The 12794-nt window shown below is 50.9% G+C and overlaps 1 protein-coding gene, 1 long non-coding RNA gene and 1 pseudogene across 8 annotated transcripts in view; 2 read left to right on the top strand and 1 right to left on the bottom strand.

Annotated features, from left to right (window-relative positions):
- Positions 1-12794, top strand: part of Pebp4 (phosphatidylethanolamine binding protein 4) — a 202656-nt gene that overhangs the window by 76144 nt on the left and 113718 nt on the right. The gene's annotated exons all lie outside the window — the stretch shown is intronic.
- Positions 5022-8026, bottom strand: LOC134472720 (uncharacterized). The gene is made up of 4 exons (XR_010042647.1): positions 7670-8026; positions 7355-7480; positions 5889-5992; positions 5022-5248 (listed from the first exon to the last, which is right to left on the bottom strand). It is a non-coding gene; the product is annotated as an uncharacterized LOC134472720 (long non-coding RNA).
- On the top strand, positions 11772-11947 carry LOC111754537 (U2 spliceosomal RNA; annotated as a pseudogene).

Raw genomic sequence — 12794 nt, 5'->3', positions numbered from 1 at the left:
AGGAACTATGGACCTGTCCATCTCAACACAGAGCCCATAGCTAAGGACTTTTAAGTCTGTTTCCATCTCTGTGACAAGCCGGCCCAACTAAACTGCTAGAAAACTCCTACTGACCCCACCTGGGGGCATTTCCCTGTTGTCCAAATCTTTACAAAGCTCTCTCCACAGTGTTCCTCTCGGGAGCTCTGTGTCAACAAAGCAGATGGCCCTCAGTGACAAGGAAGTGGCCATGCATGGACACACTCACCTTGTGGGACACAGGTCACCCCAGCCAATGCCAGATGAGGAGAAGGGGTTGATCCCAGGTCATAGACTTCATCACCACCAGCAATGAGGACACCAATGCCAGACAGATGTGCCATTCACATCTGGACTATGATAACTTCTGGGTGGGAAAGTGCCTTTCTTTTCCCTCTCTGTCTTTCTCTCTCTGTCTTTCTCTACGTGTGCGTTCTTGCTCCCACACACTTGCATGCACACACACGCACACACACTTTCTAACCTCACTCTTCTGCTAATCAGTCCTCAATAGGAAAAACTGTCCCTGTAATTTGAAGATAGGGAAGGAGAGGAGAAAGGGAGGAAATAAAACCTTCAGTAGAAAAGAAGTGAGCATGTGCAGAGTGATTTTTCATCTGCATGCCTTATTAAAGAATTATATGACATAATTACACGTTATAATGTCTTTACACATATTTATGGTAATTACGTCAAAGCGCACTTGATGTTCTGTAATTACAGTAAATACACAACAATCCTGACAAATCACTTGATGGAGAATTCAAACTCCCTAAGTGAAAAGCAGGAGGAAAGACATTAACCCCTCTGCTTCCCGAGAGCCCAGCCTCTGATCATTCTCCTGCTTTTCCTAGGCCGTTGATGGGGGTGTTTACATCGCTGGGTGTCACCGGCACAGGTACAAATCCATTTCCACTGAGGGCTGTCCTGAGACTGGTCTCTCCTGCAGTGTCACTGTCTTCTGCCCTTTCCCCTGTAAGGCCCGAGCCTGTGCTGGTTGTGTAGGAGGAGGGTGCATCAGGCCCTAAAAGTGCAAAGGTTCAAATAGAGCATGAATGTGTATCCATCAAGCCCTCTTGAAAAAGAGTCATCCTATGACATGCAGGGACACATAAGTCACGTTCCATCTCCTAAGGAAACTAGAGCCCCATAGGTGGAAATATCCTGGACCATGAACCCTGCAAAGTGCTGCCCTCACCCAGTGTGCTGGCGATCTCAGCACCACTTGGTAACCCAGTCAATTCCCAAAGGGAAGGCCTATCTCCCAGTCTCTAGCACTTGGACTCATGCATTGGATGAGAAAGACTGTGATACCACTCATCTGTGTGTGACATGGTAGCCATTGACTTTGTTGTGTGGAGCCACCATAATTTCTTCTCTTTTGTGAGTGTTTGTTACAGTCTTTGGATTCTGGTGTTGGGGAGGGATTGTTATCTTTGCTATCTGAACTATCACCAGTTTTTGTTTTTTTTTTAAGGCAATTGGTTTGTTGCCCAGTGGAGATACATCTCCAGCCATTTGCTCATCTGTCAGTCTCAACTGCTCCTAAGGCCTAGAAAAAGTGTTTCTTTACCTTCATCTGACAAATTTCTGCTCAGAGCCTTCCATAGATTTGGGCCACCATTCACTGAGCCCAAGCAATGAGCACTGAGGTGATCTGGGCAGAAGGGTACCTTCCTTGCTCCCAGGGTCTTGAATTAGTAGATGTTAAGGAGTTTTAATAGTGAAAAGCTTTCAGTAAGTATAAGGACTTTGCAATCAACCCTTTCCGGCACCCAGCTCTGACCTCCTTGAGCGTGGAGTAGCAAAGCAGGAAGCAGGCTTCCTGTTTGCATCCACTGATTTCATCCTACCCCCAGAAGCCAATTATTCCCAGAACAGGTGGCCTCGAAGGGCTATTTCACTGGCCCTCGCCAGGGGAAAAAAGAAATCTGTTACGCCGTTGAGACCCGTGTGGGAAAGAACTAAGATGAAAGCTGACAAATGATTCATAAAAGTAGCAAATTTATTGACTAATCTAATTCTTAGTCATGAAGTCGCCATGTCCCATGTGAACCCAAATCAAAGCAATTACATATTGAAACAAAGCTGGGGTCCTTAGTGCAGAAAATGCTTGTTTCAGCTCAATATAGGGGCTCCGTGTAAGCGCCCCCTTACATCTCCGTAATGAAAGCGCCGTGGGCTCCCAGGTGGTAATTGCTGTGGGCTGAGACACAGAGATCTGACTGTGCTAATGATGCCCTGTTCCTTTGCTGAGACCCCGCTCCTGTCTTCAAGAAGGACCGGGATTGCAGCGCGCAGTGTTAGAGACGTGATCGCATTAACACACATTTCCATCTGAGCGCTTTTCGTTTCTCCAATGTTGCCCTCATCTTCCAGGCTTCTTTCTTTTTTAATTGTTAATTGCTCAGGACATGGAAAATTTAGGCTGCTGTGTATTTAAACACGTGAGCAAATGAAATGGAAACATGCAGAATTTTCTTTGATTCTTTTTTTCTCTTTCTTTTTTTATAGTGAGGACTTTGCATGGCTAGGAACCATAATTCATATTTTCTTCACACTCACAAAAGACTCTGCTGGAACCAAGTACGGGCTGGAAAACAGATTTTTCTAGGCTCTTGCTGGTTGGGTGGCACTGGGGTGTTTTAAACTGCTGTTCATTTCCCAACTACTTGAAAGGGAAAGTCGACCAAAGCTTTCTCCTTTATCCCTGGCTTTGGACAAGACTTTGGGATGTGGGTGCTCTTTGGTCTTTGGAGCCGGAAACACACCACGTTTGTCACGTAACTAGAGCAAGGCCTTTTTGCAAAGCAATTTCTTGCCGCCATACAACAGGTAGGAAGAAGACAGAAAAAAAGAAACTCAGCTCTTCTCATTTCTAGGGGTTGCTTCTTTGGAGGTGGAGGGCAAGAGTCTGAAATTAAATATTCGGAAGAGAAATCAGGGAGAGGCAAAATCTCCAGCAGGAAAATGTCCATTGCATGCCAGTGATGGGATTGCCAATAAAGACTCTCTCGCCCGTCTCCCTCTCCCCCTCTTTTCTTCCTCACCAGTCCTTTGGGAGTTCAGTAACTCCCCCCGGAGGGAGCCTGCTCCATTCTCTCCAGCTCTATGTAGTCCTGGCTGCTCGGCTACCAACTGTCACCCTGGGGACTGAAAATTAATTTCGTTCCCTGCCCCACGGCTGATCCTAGCTGCCCCATGGCTCAGCTGAGCACTGGGGTCAGATGCGCGAGACCACCAGGTGCTTGGAGTAAATGATCAGGGCCTTGGGCCACAGAGACTTCTAACAATACGGAAATCACATTTTCTACTCAACGGAATTGCAAGAGCGTCCAGCTGTCTCTCTGCACCAAGATTCAATTATCAGGACCCATGTGTGTTCTCTCCCTTCCCCACCTCTGCCCCCCCCCCCTGTGCTTTCCGGGGAGCTCTTTACTGTCCTCTTTTCCTAGCGGCTTTTTGTTGGTGATTTGGTTCCAGTAAGCAAGGAAGAGAGAGGAGGGTTTTCCTTCTCACCGTGGGCTGCAGATGTGGGGACCTGAATAACTCTGGCAGTGGGTGGCACTGTGGAATAGCACTGGAGTGGCAGAAGACTCTGAATTTAGCTGTGTGGTTTTGGTCAAGTTACTTGGTCCTCCTGAACCTCAGCCTCCTCCTTTGTACAATAAGTTATAGCAAATGATCTCCAAGTCTCACCCTATGGTTGTAAAATCCCCCAGAGTCTTTCCTAAAAGCTCTCTGTGGATCCCCAGGGCACTTCCTCGACAGTATGCATTCATTCCCATGAAGCGATTACACCCGGGCAGGTAGGTCCATACGTATAATCCCAGCATTCGGGAAGCTAAGTCAGAAGGATTGCCAAGAGTTCAAGGCCACCCTGGGCTACATAAGACTTTGTCTCAAAAAAGTCATTGCAAAGATACTGGAACACAAAGTCACATTAGAGGCCATGTGAGCCTGATAAGGATGGAATTTATGCCCGATGTTTGGGTCTAGGGTCTTTTGCACCCCCTCCCTCAGAAGTCCAGCGATGCCCATGGCTCCTGCATGGTAGATCTAATCTGAGGGACCCTGCAGCCAGGTGGGGATGGGAGAAAGGAGGTAGTGGCCATCCCCCAGGATGCATTTGGACCCAGTCCCTAAAAGATTGCCTTCCCAGGACCCCCGCCTCTCGCTCTTCAGTTCATGAGGCTGTCAATGGAAACGGGATCCAAGTGTTGCTGATTCAGTGATGTTTGCCCAAATGCTGTTTCCTAAGAACTGTTGGATGCCCAAGATGCTTTCGGAGTCTGTTTGCTTTTTCCAACAAGCCCGTTTCTTTTCCTGGAAGTGGAACGTGGCACGAAGCCGGCGGAGTCTGAACCCAAGTCTATTCCAACTCCTTTCTAAACTTGGATCGCACTGCACTGCCATGACAGCCCCTTCCTCCCGCCCTCCCGGAGCCCTGGGAGGCTGCGGCTGTTGGTAGGCAGGGCCCAGCACCAGTGGCCTGCCTGCCTGGGAGCCGGCCAGGGCTCCTGCCTGCACCTCTGCAAGCCGCACTGGGAGGGAGGGTTCGATTCTCCACGGTAAAGATGAGGAAGACTAGAAGCAGTAGGTGGCAAGCGAGGCTCGGAGCCCTTGCTCTTTCTACCATCGCACGCACACTTGCCATAAAAATGTGCACTTTTTTAGACCAAGAAAAAAAATAGTGCCGCAGCCCCTCACAGCTCTGCCTCCTGCTATTTACCCAGGACTTTCCCATCGGGCATCCCAGTTCTCCCAGCAGGGAGACCAGCCCACGCAGGGAGGAAGCCCCTGGCTGTGTCACTTCCGGTTACCCTGTGGTCTCTGGTCTGGCTGCTCTGAGTCAGGCCACTGCCAGTGGCCACGGGCCCCAATTACCCCTGCCTGCCATTGTGCCTGTCATTCTCTGGAGAGTCCCTCTAACCCTAACCCTAGGTGGAGGGCTTTGGAGTAAAAAACATAATCATTCTGCCCCTGTCACTCACTACCCCAAGTCCCTTTTTATTAAGCCACAGCCAGACACAAGTCCCTCTGTGCCCACTCCCCCCATCCCAGTTGGCTCTCAGTTTCTTTCCATCCAGCCTTGATCAAATGCCCACCAGTCCATCCTCTTCTCAAGCTGTACTCAGGCCCTCTCTCTGAGTCTCAGTTACAAACCAGTGCGTTCATGGGGACAGATGACAGGTTCGAGTCACGGAGACGTCAACAGCCACACAGTCAGCTCCATGAGGAAAAACCAGAAAATCAGATTTTTTTTTTCTGTAGCTGTATTAGAAATTGAACCCAAGGGCATGCTACATACATTTCTTTTTCGCTTTTATCGGTACCAGGGATCGAACTCACACTTGCAAGGCAAGCGCTTATGCCGCTGAGCTAAATCCCCAGCCCCATACATTTCTTATTTTATGACAGGGTCTCACTAATTTGTCCAAGTTGATCTCAAACTTGTGATCCTCCTGCCTCAGCCTCCCAGGTAGCTGGGATTACAGGCATGCAATGCCACGGCTGGCAGAAGCATCAGATTTTGACATCTTTTTTTTTTCTTTTGCATAAAAAGTAGATATGAAGTGCAAAGAGCATAGTAACACCCCAGGCCAAGTAGCACGCTCAAATCTGCATGGCAGGTGACACCAGGATGTCAGAGAACGTGACAGCAGCACTGGGGACGTGCATAGCATAATGCCACACATCAGCGCCACCCGCAGAGCCAGGATAAGTTGGCACAGGGCACTGAAACACTGTCTGGGTCAGAAGATGCCAGGAGGAGCTGGTGTCTCATCATTAGCACGAGCTACTCAGACGCAACCAAGATCGCGACCCACATGCCTTGGCTTCCGGCACCTCTTTGCTCTCTAACTGACCTTGAGTGCACGGCTTTTCCTCCTCCACTGTTACTGTGGAATTTCCACCTTCTCATCTGCAAAGAGCTTCAGAAGAACCAGGCCTTAGATCCCAGAAGCACATCCTGCAAGGAGAAGGCACTTCGTATCTACTAACTCACAGATGGCTGGGATCTGTTCCTACCCTGTGCCTTGGTTTGCCACTTAAAATGGGAGAATAATTCCCAGTCTTCCAAAGGATGGATGAAAAAAGTCATTTCATATCCATGAAACACACTGAAACCTTGCACATCTCCTTTATCTGTTTTGTGTTTTTTTGAGACAGAATCTCACTATGTAGCCCAGGCTGGCCTTGAACTAGAAGAGAACCTCCTGCCTCAGCCTCCCATGTGATGAGATTACAGGAAGCACCACCACACCCAGTCCCCCCTTTCTACTAGGCGAGTGCTCTGCCACTGAGCTATATCCCCAGCCCTCCCTTTCATTTCTGGGGGTGCCTTTGTGCATCTGTCCCAGGGGGAGCCCTTCTGGTCCCCAGGGCTAAGCTGGAAGGCGGGTACTCACTGCCCTAGGAGAGGTTAGCACAAGGTGGTGCTTGGGTCTTTGACTAACAGTTCTCCAAGAGGAAACTCTGTTCCCTCAGCACCCCGCCCCTTCACCAGAACCCCTTGTCTCTTGGTGATGCTCCTCCCAGTCTTTCCTGGAAACACAGTTGAGGAAAGGACACCTCTCCATTCTTCCTACTTGCTGGGGCTGCTGCCAAAACCTCTGGAGACTCCACTTCTGGGCCACCGTCCCCTTTCTCTGGCTACTGGGCAGTCAGCAGAAACCTGTCTCCTGCAGTTCCAAGTGGCATCTGACTCTTTGCATGGAAACAGCCGTCTGTGAGCACAGGTCCTCACACACGTGCATGGGGTGGGGGTGAGCACATGTATGCACGTGAACACCTGCACACATGCACACCACACCTCTCCTCCCCGCAGCCCCAGAGCCACCCTGCCCTGGTCCCTCAAGCACATTCACCTTGCCCCACTGGGACCCCCAGGGCCCGGGCCAGCTCCAGAGCAGACAGCCCTGCCTGCCCGGCCCCACAGAGCCTGGATAATGAGTCGAGAACTTCCAGCCTCTGTCTCTCCCTGGCTGGTGACTGACACAAATGGAATTCATCTTTAATCATCTGTTAACTCGTTGTCTATTATAGCTCTCTAATAGCACCATAGATATTCTTAATGAAGCGTGATTTAAGGTATTTACAGCGCACGGACCGACAGACATCACTCACAGTGTGCAGGTAATGAGGCGGAAAACGGCTTTTGAATTTCCCCCAAAAGAGAAAGCAGGGAGAGACAGAAAGAGCATTAGCACTGGGGGTGAAGAAAAAAAAAGGATTAAAAGCCCTGTGTTGTAGGGTTTGTTTTAAAATGTTTAGGCATTTAAAGTCATTTTAGCTCTTTCAAGGTGTTTGGCTCATGGAGTTCAGCAATTACCTTCACAGAGGGCGGTGGGCTCAGCTTCGGAGTTGGCATGGGCTCTGCACCTTGGCTGGTGGCCAGGGGCTGTTCTGGGGGCACACGAGTTTGGGCCTTCCTCGGTTCCATAGCCTGTGTTCCCTGCTGCAAGAGAAGAGTGCCACTTGGGGAATGGGACAGGTCAGAGGTGCCACCTGGGGCTAGCCGGAGCCTTTGCTCTCTGTTTTGAAAGAAAATCTGTGAGGGACAGTGGGGACCGCACCTGTGGACAGGCCCCAGCAGCACAGTGAGGTTCCTTTTAAGACAGTAACACACCATTTAGCTCAAGCTTACCTCAAACTCAGCATCCTCCTGCCTCAGCCTCCTGAGTGGTGGAATTTAATCCTGAGGCCCAGGCCTCCCTCATGTCACCCCCACTGCTCTTTCTTGTCCTGCTGCTCCTACTGTATCCTCCTACTGTATCCTAACCCTGTAGCAAGGCCTAGGCACACATGTGTCCCTGGGACATCTCCTCAAATCCTCTTTCTGCACCTGAGTGAGGTAGTCCTCAGGCTGTGGGATATGGACAGAAAACCAGGGACCCCAGACCTAAAGGTCCTGCTCTTCTGGAGCTGCAGGCTGGGCTGCTTGAGATGGCAGGGGCTCAGGGAAACAGGTCTGGGCTCTGGGCTGCTCTCCCCTTCTCTTCCCCAGAAGGGGAAGGGCTATGATAGGGCCAGAGGTACTGGGGCGGCTAGAAGAGCAGATGGGCCAGGATGGGGTGGGGCAGGCCTTCTCACAGTGGGGTGATGAGGTCACCCACACTGGCTTCACGAAGGTCAGCAGATTCTTCCAATCCAGGGCCCCACCCATTTAAAAGCAGTGGTGCTTCACTCCTGAGAGTTCTAAGTCAGGGTTTATACCCTGCAAGGTGGCATGAAGAGGGAAGGGACTGGCCCTGGCCACATGGGGTCAGAACTCCTGGGCTACGGCCTCAGGCTGTGTTGAGCCACCCTGCTCTGAGTGCACAGGCAAGCAGGCAGAAAGTGGCTCTTGGAGCGTCCAGGCAGGAGGCGCCCTCCAGGGCCCACACAGAGGGTTCCACAGGAGAAGCCCCACTCACAAGAATCCCCTCCGGCCTTTCTGCATCTTTCTTTCGTTTTCATGATGCTGAGGAGGGAACGCAGGGATGTACATGGCAGACGAGCGCTGGATCCCTGATCCTCACCCATAGCCTCTCTACCCTTTCAGAAGCCTCTGTCCCTGTCTGAGCCTCTGTCATCCAAGGTATACATCGAGGAGGAGCAGGGTGCTTGATCCAGGGCCTTGCCAAGCTGTCCCTCCCTCCTCCACCGGGTCCTTCTCACCCAGCCAGGCGCTCAGCCAGGGCCTGAGGGTAACAGAGCAGCTTGCTGAGAGCAGCCCAAGGTCTGTTCAGAGGACAGATTTCTAAAGAAGCTATGGTGGCTTAAGGAGGTGAGAGATGCCTTGCAGGCACGAGGCAGAAGGAGTCTGGGCTGAAGAAGTGTGACATTTAGGATGGGTTTCTACGCCTGATGATGGTGAGGCATTTCTCCCAACAGGCCGCAGAGCCGGGTGCAGCACCAAGTAGCCTTCCAGACTACGTGGCTCTGCAGAACGCCAGGGCTGCAGGAGACCTGTGTCTGTGGGCCCTCCTCCACAGGGTCTGCTTCCACCCTCCAAGCAGGGGCAGCTGAGGGAGAAGACAGACTGGGATTTGGAAGGCCAGAGAGGGCTCTGAGGACTAAAGTCTCCTTCCCTCTACTCTTTCAGCCACCTTAAGGTGCCGAGTCACTGTGGCTTCTCATGACACTTACCTGAACACAGATCTGGATTGCTGTGACCCTGGATTGCTTGTGCCACCCCCTTGCTAATGGGCCCTGGTCCAAAGTCCTGAGGATCAGATGGGCGTGGCCCAGCTTTCCTCAGGTCAGAGGAAATGCCGCCTGGTTGACTGGCTTTCCCTAGGTCATGTGCTCATCATGATCCATTCAACTAAGGACTAAGGGATAAAAGCAGAGAGGAGAGGGGTGGGTCTCTCCATATACACCTGGAGCCATAGATTTCATCGGGGCCAATTTTCCCAGTAGGAAAGAAAAGACATGGTAGACTGTAATTAGCTACATGAGAGTGGAGAACATCACATGCAAAACTTTATTGGGATACTGAAAATATTCTCACTGAGCCAAGCCTTGTGCTCAAGTGATTTCTTTGTAGCAAAGCCTCCTCCTAATTTATAGTAACTTGGTGTTTTTCTCAGCTGAAAAGTGCCAGTTTACAGTTGAGTAAGTGTCCAGAGGATTTAGATTTCCCTTCTGGAATTATTTCTGGGTCCACCTGGGCACTCTGGTTGATTATTTCCCTAATAAGTCTCACTCCCCACCCTTAACAGAAAGGACTCTCTGCACTTTCAAAGAAGGGTTTTCAAGACCCTCAAGAGGGAAGTTAAGAGATTTCCTGGCAAAGTGAAAGATGAGAGCCAGGAGGACCAGTCCAGCGTGGATCCCTTCTTTGTGGATCACAGCTTCTGGGAGAAGTCATAAGTGGCCCTTATCAAGAGCTATCAAGTCACTTAAGAATGATTCTGAGCCAGGCATGGTGGTGCATGCCTGTAATCCCAGCCCTCAGGAGGCTGAGGCAGGAGGAGCGCTGTGAGTTCGAGGGAGACTGTCTTAAAAAAACAAAACCAGAATAAGAAAAGAATTCTGGAGAACTAGCTTTGCCACACCTTCTCCAAACATCCTCGGAAGACCAGGCCCGAGGAGGCACTGATTAGTCAGTTTCTCATGGCTGGGACACAATACCGACATTCCAAAGTGAATGGAGGCAAGGTTTATTCTGGCTCACAGTTGAAGAAGTTTCAAGGCACGGTTGCTGGCTCTAAAGTAGGAAGGGCCTGGGGGAAAGTCCTGCAGTGCAGAGCACAGGGTGCAGAGCATAGCAAGGTGACCAGGACACAGAGTGAGTGGTGGAACCAGAGAGACAGCAGCGCCTTCCAGACCACACCCTCACGACCCACCCCTTCCGGTCAGGCCCACCTCCTGACCGGAAGTCAGCCATGGCAGCCCCATGGTTCTGTCACCTTCCCAAAGCCCTGTCCCTGAACTCATGAGGCTTTGGGGGCGCATTCTCCATCTAAAACATATGAGGTGCATTTTTTTTTCCTAGGTGATTTTGGGGTTTTCTAGATGCCCTCAGTTGCGGGTTGATCATAGGCAAGCAAGTCACTGAGCACTGTTGGGGCTGCCAGCCCACTCTTGGGGCCTGGTTTCTCTCCTTTAATTCCCTGCCACCAGGAAATGTTTTTAGCAGAGCATGTGCGTGACACTTAGATGGAGCAACCAGTTACCTAGGAAACTGTCCGTTCCATGCATGCTCCACTGCCTGGTATCATTCAGATCCTGCTGCCTCGATTGGCCTCCTTCCTAGGCCCTCCTCTGACCTCCCCCACCCCATTATTCTCCCAAGATGAGTAGCTCCTAACCAGGGCCAGCTACCTCATTTGTGGGGCTCCTGTACAAAGCAAAAATGCAGGGCCCCAAAGTTCAAAATTTTCAAAATGGTGACCACGGAGCATTAATCCAAGCACTGGCCCTTCTCAGTGCAGGGTCCTGTGCAGTTGTACAGGTTGTGCACCATGAAGCCCACCCTGCTTCTAAAATCAGTCAGAATAGCCGTGGACACACTTCCAGTCTCCAAAAAAAAAGCACAAAGGCAAAGGATATGGAGTGTTTGTCATGTGGTACACATGGATTCCGTAGCTGTTATTTGTTTGATGGTCTTTTATTACTGAGTGCCTCAGTTCAGCCTCCCTGCCCGCAGGTTTGCTTTTTATGGGAGGGCCTCTCCTTGGCTGTGAACTGTGTGACTCTGAGTGGGGTTCACTGTGCGTTTCATTCACCATCTCCTGCATGTCAGACGGTGGGGAAGCAGTCATGTGTCACTTGGTGACAGGGACATGTTCTGAGAAACGTGTCTGTCTTAGTGACTGCCTCATCCCTGAGACACGATATCTGACACCTGCAGTGTAACCCAGGAAAGGTGGATTTGGGCTCACAGGGGGTAAAAGTTTCAGTCCATTGTGACCAGCAGCGCAGCAGGACAGCAGGGCGCTGTGGGAGAGCGGCTGCTCAAAGCGGTACAGACTGGGAGCAAGGGGGATGAAGGGAAGGGAGATAAGCCCTTCCAAGCCACAGCCATGACCCACCTCTTCCAACCTGCTCCACCTTACAGCCACAGATCAGTGGACAGCCCCGCCGTGCAATCATCTTGTAGAGGTCCTGCCTGCAGGTGCAGGAGGCCCTTGGGGACAGCTAGACATGAACCGTGACAATATTGTTAGATGTCATTGTGTGAGCATTGCCAGGGTGCTCAAGCCATCAGGGGTGGTCATACCCTCAAAGTGACCTCCTGCTGCCATTGAGAGGTGGGAAACACAGCCTCTCAGCCTGCCAGCTGAGATCAAGTTGGTATCTGTTCTTACCAGTTTGGTACCTGACACGTCTCCTGTCTGAGGACAGTGATTTTGGGGGATGAGATAGAATAGGAGCTTGCCGTCCCCACTCCACCCACCCACTTGGGTTGCAGGAGCTCCAGGAAGGGGCACCCAGCTGCGGCAACCAAAGTCTTCTTACAGTAAGGAGCAGGAGAGGGGGAGGGAAAGGGAGAGAGAATGACTGAAAACTGTACAAGGCGTCTGCTGGCGTGGCCAGCGTACAGCTTATGGTTTTCTTTTTACGAGGTGTGCGTGCGAAAGCAGTGATAAAAGTATGCCGCAGTGTCAGAGCCTCAGGGTCACTGGTTACCAAGCGTTAGGAAGAGTACTTAATTACATACTGGGTACACTCAGCAGCTCGGTGGGCTCGTTCATACCAGCCTCGCCACAACGTGTGTCAAAGGTTACAGAGCGGCGTGTTGCTAGCCAAGATGAACTTCTCAGCTCCTTTCCAGTCTCACAGGGCCACAGTCACAGGTGTGGCCTCACTGGCAGAATCAGGGAGATGTCATGTTGTGGCCTCGGGTCTCTCTGTAGAGGATACTGAGGGGCGTCTGGGGGTCCCCAGTGGAGGTACAGGTGGAGGGAAACACAGACATTACCTCAGGGGACAGCTTCATGTTCTTCCAGAGCAAGCCCTTGGTGAAGGAGAACAGTGGGACTTTCCAGGGACACCGGGATCCCTAACTCTGTCATCCACAAGAGTTTGTCCACTCTCCTCCCCATTTCCTTAACAAGACAACAAGGTTCTTTGGGGACTTCAAGCCAAAAGGGCCACATTTTATTCACACTCCACAAAGGACTGCCAGTCCCCTTAACTTGCCAAACCAGTTGTAAAGATCTAGAACATTCTGAGAGCCTCTGATTCTCTGAGGCCTTCCAAAATTTTTGTTTGTAATCTTCTTTTTTTTTTTTTTGGTCTTTTTCCTTTTTGTCGGTACCGGGGATCGAACTCACGACTGC

This window comes from Cavia porcellus, unplaced genomic scaffold (genome assembly GCF_034190915.1).
Source record: "Cavia porcellus strain 051 isolate PalLab524CR breed Dunkin Hartley unplaced genomic scaffold, mCavPor4.1 scaffold_24, whole genome shotgun sequence".
Taxonomy (NCBI): domain Eukaryota; kingdom Metazoa; phylum Chordata; class Mammalia; order Rodentia; family Caviidae; genus Cavia; species Cavia porcellus.
The sequence above is the reverse complement of the archived record's forward strand: the minus strand, read 5'-3'. Positions and strand labels throughout refer to the sequence as shown.